Source organism: Macaca thibetana, chromosome 14 (genome assembly GCF_024542745.1).
Source record: "Macaca thibetana thibetana isolate TM-01 chromosome 14, ASM2454274v1, whole genome shotgun sequence".
Classification (NCBI taxonomy): Eukaryota; Metazoa; Chordata; class Mammalia; order Primates; family Cercopithecidae; genus Macaca; species Macaca thibetana.
This window is the reverse complement of record NC_065591.1, coordinates 19413311-19420013: the sequence shown is the minus strand read 5'-3', so window position 1 is coordinate 19420013 and position 6703 is coordinate 19413311. Positions and strand designations below refer to the sequence as shown.

The 6703-nt window shown below is 45.7% G+C and overlaps 1 protein-coding gene across 20 annotated transcripts in view; it reads right to left on the bottom strand.

Annotated features, from left to right (window-relative positions):
- Window positions 1-6213, bottom strand: part of PHF21A (PHD finger protein 21A) — a 191035-nt gene extending 184822 nt beyond the window's left edge. For 9 of the 20 annotated variants that reach the window (XR_007719287.1, XM_050757554.1, XM_050757569.1 and 6 more), the window contains exon 1: window positions 5642-6213. The gene's annotated coding sequence lies outside the window, so the exon portion shown is untranslated. Of the gene's footprint in view, window positions 1-2606; window positions 4398-4422; window positions 4564-5641 lie in introns of those variants that run through there. The other 11 variants (XM_050757558.1, XM_050757568.1, XM_050757559.1 and 8 more) reach the window with 7 other exon arrangements.
- Window positions 6214-6703: the final 490 nt, after the last annotated feature.

The following is a 6703-nucleotide window of genomic DNA, read 5'->3' as shown; positions in this document are numbered from 1 at the left end:
AATAGAAAAGTTATTCATAAAAGTCTACTTCAACATTTTCACAAAAGATAACTATTCAAAAATTTAACACACATATAAGAATTACACGAAAGCCTACAAAATAGTATGGCTACATATACACACAAACATCCAAAGTAGAAAACATACGCTATTTAAGAAATAATTATCTACAATAAATTTAATGCAGTGTCAACATATTATCTCTTTTTTAAAAAATCGCAAAGCAGCAAAAATATACACCTGAGAAAATTAATGTGATCAAAATGTATTTCTATGCTTCTGAAGAATTATTAGGCCTACAAAAAAAGCCCATGAACAAAAGTTCCTGAGAAGTCAACATAAATCATTAACATTTCCCAGCACAAAATAATATGAAAATTCAAACATGTTTCAAGAAATCAGTTATAGATATAAATATAGAAGAATTTCACCAAAGGTCAGAGACCTAAAACTTTAATTCCTTCCCTTCTCTCTTTGAATAGTAATTAAATACAAAAGCCTTCAGCAATAAAATACTAAGAATACAAAATTTAAAAGCACATTAATATAACCTTAACTTCAGTATGTCTTCACAAAGAGCTTTACTATTCACTGTCTGTAGGATGAAAAAGTTAATAACACCCTGAGAGGTTTCATTTTATCTAAACAGTTAAGTGTTTTTCTCACCCTTCACAGAAGCAAGTTTCTATATTTACTTTCTAAAGGGGGCAATTTCAAAAGAACAGTCACTTCTAAAATTTAAGATACTATATACCTTTTGATGAGCTCACAAACACAGGATCCTTAATTATCTATATTTTACTTTAAAATGTTTATATTCCAAATTTGTGAGCAGAGTTTATAAGAGAGCTGAAACTCCAGGCTTTAAACTTTTGGGTTATTTTTACACAAAAATATTTCAGTGCACTCCTCTAGATTTGAGTAGTCATTTCCTCGTGCATCCTTCTAAAATAGAAAAAAAAATGATATAGCCACATATACCTAATACTAACACATACAGATATACATCTTTTTCACTGTGAAACAAGCTTGAAAGCTTTAGGCAGTAAGAATTTTTCAGAAAGTTAGCGGAGTCAGTCAAAACATTCAAAACTTTAACCATGACATCTGTTACTCTGTGTTAATAAGAGTCTATAGAAGAATCAGGGAACTTACACACTCACTAAAATCAACTACTATCACATCACATCAATGGAGAAATGAAGAAAAACTGTAACAGGGGACATACAATTCACAGGATCTTCAAAAGGGAAAATGACTTCTTTTTTTTTTTTTACATATATTATGGGAAACTGACAAGGCAGCATTTTTTCAAAAGCAGCTTCAAAACTATAACAAAGACATTTTTGGTAACCACAGCAGTATTTAAAAACACAAATTTAGGCTGGGCGCAGTGGCTCATGCCTATAATCCCAGCACTTTGGGAGGCTGAGGCAGGTGGATCACCTGAGGTCAGGAGTTCAAGACCAGCGTGACTAACATGGTGAGACCCCGTCTCTACTCAAAATACAAAACTTAGCCGGGCGTAGTGGCAGACACCTGTAATCACAGCTACTCAGGAGGCTGAGAGGCAGGAGAATCACTTGAACCTGGGAGGCAGAGGTTGCCATGAGCAGAGATCATGCCATTGCACTCCAGCCTGAGCAACAGACCGAGACTCTGTCTTAAAAAACAAAAAAACTTACAGTGCCCAGTGCACTTTAAATGTATTACTTTCTCAACTGATATGGAAAAAGTTAGCATTTTAAGACAGAAGCTTCTGTCCATGTATTAATTAGTTACCTATCTCAACAACTTAATATCCGCATGCTTTTTTACCACTTACGAAGAACTTTTATATGTATTATCTCATTTGGTCTTACTGAGAAAACAGTATTTTGCCTACAAAATAGACAAAATTCAAAGCAGATTTATCAAGTTTCTAGCATCCCCAAATTTTTAAAATTTTGACACAAAACTTTACAAGCAACCACAGTGGCATGATATTTCCAGTAATAATCAATTCACCTAACACTAACAGAGTTTCAAAGGACCATGCGCTATAAATGCTATGAAACTGTTAAAGTAGCTATATTCATCCTTATGCAGTTATTGTTATATCAGCAATGACCTACCACTGATAGAACTTGATTTACAGTTCAAGAATCTCAGTCTTTGCAGGCTAACTTAAGTACATCAACCATACGTATTTATAAAGCTGAGTGCCTAAAAACTGATCTATATTAGAATCATAGTCCGTAAATCCGAGGGGAAAAAACTACAAGAAGTCTAAATTTTTTTCCACACACTATCCCCCTTTCCAAAATCTCAACTACTCTATATCCTATTTGTATTATTATAGGGATAACAAGACTTAAAGCCCTAAATCATACCAACTACTTTTGTTTATAACAATTAGAAATACTTTTTTAAAATACGTGCTCAACACCCCACTCATCAACACAAGACTAATTCCCCTTCCAAATAAAATAATTCTAAACAGTGCTTTGTACCTAGGCCCAGAATCCTTAAGCTATCCACAATCACACATCTACTTTGTATAGTCAAAGACTTCAGTTTCAAGTAGCAAACATAATTTATGAATGGAATTTTTTAAACGGACTTACTCAAAATCTTTCTGGAACTTTAAGGTGTTAATCCTGCTGCTTAGCTGAAGCTAAGTAAAGCTGTAGTAAGTAACAAGACCCTCAAAATTCACAAATTTCCTTTATCTTGCTGTAGCACCTCCTGCTGGATAGCATTTAGAGATCTTCATGTAAGCAGAAGAAGAGTATTACAGAGGCAGCTCCTTCCAGACGACTGAATAGGAAAAAGGATGGACCCTTCAAAGCTAAAAGAAATAGGCCCCATCCATCACTTATACCTTCTAAAAATACAATTTAGCCCAGGTAGGTGTCTTTTTCATCTATTACTACTCCAGTTCCACAAAGACTTGCCTGAGTCCAAAATAAAACATGCTTAAATACAGCCTGCAAAATTGTCTAAAAACTAAGTTAAAAAGTCTTCAATAGCACCCAAGCAGAAAACTTTATTATGGGCAGCCAAGCAATGCCAGTCAAACTGCAAATACCATTACGTTACCAAAAGCAAAAGTCTGATGTTAACCAAAAAAAAAAAACAAAAAAAAAGCCCCTGGAATATTTGTAACATGTTAGCCAGATGTTTGTGTTTTGAGAACTTTGTGCACTATTACTATGCTCTTCACTTAAGGATAGTTGTACATCTACAAACATTTTAAGTACAGACATTTTTTTATAAGCATTAGCATAACTGCACACAAAATTTCCTCTTTTCTATGAAAAGATAGGTACTGGGATTTGAAAACGTATTTTTCAGACATTTTTAATGACCCCCTAAAATAAACTAGTTTTAAGCCCACAACACAGACTCCATAAACAAGTGAAAAAGAAGAGAATAAGAAGGAACTTACCAAAATTAAAATGAATAATAGTATTTCCAGTAAAAATGTAGTAACAGTTTCCAACAATGCTGTAAACCAAGTAAATTGTGAAACTTAAAAAAGGAAGGAGGGGGCCAGTCTTCAAAGACCAAAAGCAAAGCTGACCTATTTATTTCTATTGCTTAGAGTGAACACCAGATGTAAACAACTATCATAAACACTGAAAAGTATGCTTACACGGTTTAGCCCCAGTTTCAGTACCCTTACCAGGCCGTCAATAAAGCTACAGATGTTGGTGAGACTCCTCTCAAAAAGGAGATAATTCCAACCCCTCACCTTAAAGAATCCCTATCAAGTGAACCTGTGAAAAGACTTCCTTCCCATAGTGCACAACTGCTTTAAAAAAAAAAAAAAAAACAAAACTTTCATCAGCCCCAATTAATCTGATTCTAATATTCAACTATCCATTATTTATATATAAACGTTCTTCCCTCTCTAACTTCCCCAGCTCAAGCATCTACATTCCTGACACCGACTATTAGCAAAAATGCACAACTCGTTCCTCAGCTATGGGGCAAATCTTTGAAATCCGAAACACAGCCACAAAGTTCACTGTCAAGGCCAGGTGATGAGGCCCACACATGCCCGGACCTTCACTCAGATTTCAAATTCTAGAAATCCATACTCCCAGAGACATCATTCTAAAAACAACACAATGTGGACGTGCAGAGTGAGATCCTCTACTTCCAGACCTAAACAAAGAATATTTCAACATATGACCGGAATATGATGACACCAGATTCACCAATGAAAACAAAACCTACCGACCATTAGCAGTCGTACCCTCATCACAACAACTCAACTACTTAGAAATCACTCTCGGCACATCTGCACCCCACAACCGGCCTGTGGCCTTCTCCGGGGGTGCAAGCCACAGACAAAGTTGAAAGAAGGCGTTCTCCCCCGGTGCCCAATCTCGATACCAACCCCTCCCCTACCAGGGCCACCTTGCTGCTACCCACCATCGCGAACGTGGTCAGGGGGAAAAAAAAAAAAGAAATCCTAACAGCACCGCTCAGCAGAATAAAGAGACCAAAGAGAGGATGACGAGAAGTGTTGGGAACTGCGTGCACGACGGGGCTGGACCAAACGGAAAGAGTCCCACTCCGCGCGCCCCTCCCCCCGGCGGGGGCGCGGGCGGGGGAGGGGCGGCCGCGGCCCCTCTCGGAGCGGCCTTTCCGCCCCGGCCCGCTCGGGGTCCCGGGGGCGCCCCGCAGCCGCCGGCGGCGGGGGCGAATGCGAGAGGGCCGGCCCCGGGGTGAGGGGTGCAGGCAGACTCTCCGGAATAACAAGTTGCAGAAGAAGAAGAATAAGCGGAATTTCCCCAACGCTGCTCCGGCCACCCAAGACAAATGCACCAACACACTCACACTCTCACACACACATACACAAACACACACACTCGGGCCCGGCAGCGTCAGCAGCCGCAGCTTTTTTTTTTTTAAACCAGATCCCTCAGTCACCAAACAAGATGGTTTTCCAAAAAAAAAATTTTTTTAATTAAATAAATAATCATAATAAAAACTTCCCCCCGACAGCATCCCGGGGTGGGGTGGGGGGGATGGAGGAGCCCCAGCTACCCTCCCCGGGCCGAAGGACAGCCGAGGGGGGCGGGCGAAGCTCCGTGCCCCCCGCCCCCGCCCGCAGCCCCCGGCCGGCCCCCCGCCGGGACAATGTGACGCCCCCTCCCCGCCGCCCCCGGCACGCCGCCTCTGTCACCCGCTCCGGCCCTGCACTCTGCGCCCAGGCTCCCGAGGCTGCTCATAAACTTACTTCCAATTTATCCTGGGGAGGGGTGGAGGGCAGAGGGGAGGAGGGGGGAGCCAAGGTTTTCCCATTGTCTTTTTTTTCGGGGGGGGAGGTATGGGAAGGGCACGCAGGGGGGCGCCCCGAAGGGGAAGTTATTGCTCAAATCTCAAGTTGACTGAGGGGTCCTGACGAGAACACCCCCCTTTCCTTCCTCCCTCCCACACACCCCTCCCCTCCCCCTACCTCCCCCCACAACAAACTCCAAGCAGGCAGCCCCTGATCCTCCCAGAGACAAACACCAGCGACAAGACAGAGGGAGAGAAGAGAGAGGCAGAGGGGGAAGGGGGAGGGAGGGGAAATAGAGCTACTCCAGAAAAAAAGAGAGAGAGGAGAGTGAGGAGAAGAGAGAATGGAAAAGCTGGGATACTGCACCCTCCTGCTGCTGGCTGGCTGTCCCCCCTGGCAGCTGGAGGCAGGAACTCTGAGCAGGAGAAGCAGGAGGAGGAGGAGGAGGGAACTCTTCTTCATGGGGAGGGAGGGAAGAAGCTGGAGCTGCTGCTGCTGCTTCTGCTGCTGCTCTGGGCCTCTCGCACTTTTTAGATATTAGTGTGTTAAGATGGTAGGTTGTTCCCTTCTCCCTCCTCCTCCTCCTCCTCTCCTCTCCTCTCCTCTCTCTCTCACTCACTCTCTCTCTCTCTCTCTCTGGGCTGTTTCTTTCCTCCTCTTCCCCAGGCAAGGGGGGGTGGGGAGGAGGGGGTTGGGGGGAGGAACTGGATCCTCCTCCTCCTCCAGGAGGGACACACACAGGCCCCGGGCCGGAATCGGGAGGGGGGAATCAGAGCAGCAGGAGAGAAACTGTGGGAGACAAACAAGCCCAACTCTTCATCCTCCTCCTCCTCTCAGCAGCAGCAGCGAGCACCACCAGCCCATTCACCACCCGGCCCCGGGCCGCAGCACCTCCGCCGCCTCAGCCCGGGGATCCCTCCGCCCAGGCCCAGACACACTCGCCCGCGCGGGAGCCCGCCGCGCGGCCCCGCCGGCCCGCCACCGCCGCCGCCGTGCGCGCCCCCGCCGCTCCCGAGAGCCGGGCGAGAGGGACTGGGGCTGGGAAAGCGGGGACGAGGGCGAGGGGAGAGGAGGCGCCGGGGGAGAGCGGGCCGCGGCGGGGAGGGAGGGGGCCGCCGGGCGGAGTGGTACGGCGGCCGGCCCGGGCCCCCGCGCCTCGGCCCGCGGCTCCCGGGACGCTCGGGTCCCCCCACCGGGGGCAGTGGGGCGGCGGCAGGGGGGGCGACGGGGGCCCGCGGCGGCGCTCGGGCGGGCGGACTACTTGACGTGTCGGTGCGGCGAATTTATTTCACTTTGCCTAAGGAACGGGGTGTGCTGCGGCGCCCATTGCCTAGGGAAAAAACCCGGATGTAAAGTGAGTGAAACTAAACTAGAGTGAAGTAGGGCAGCGGCAGCCAAACTCCAGTGCAGCGGCGGCGGCGGCCGTGA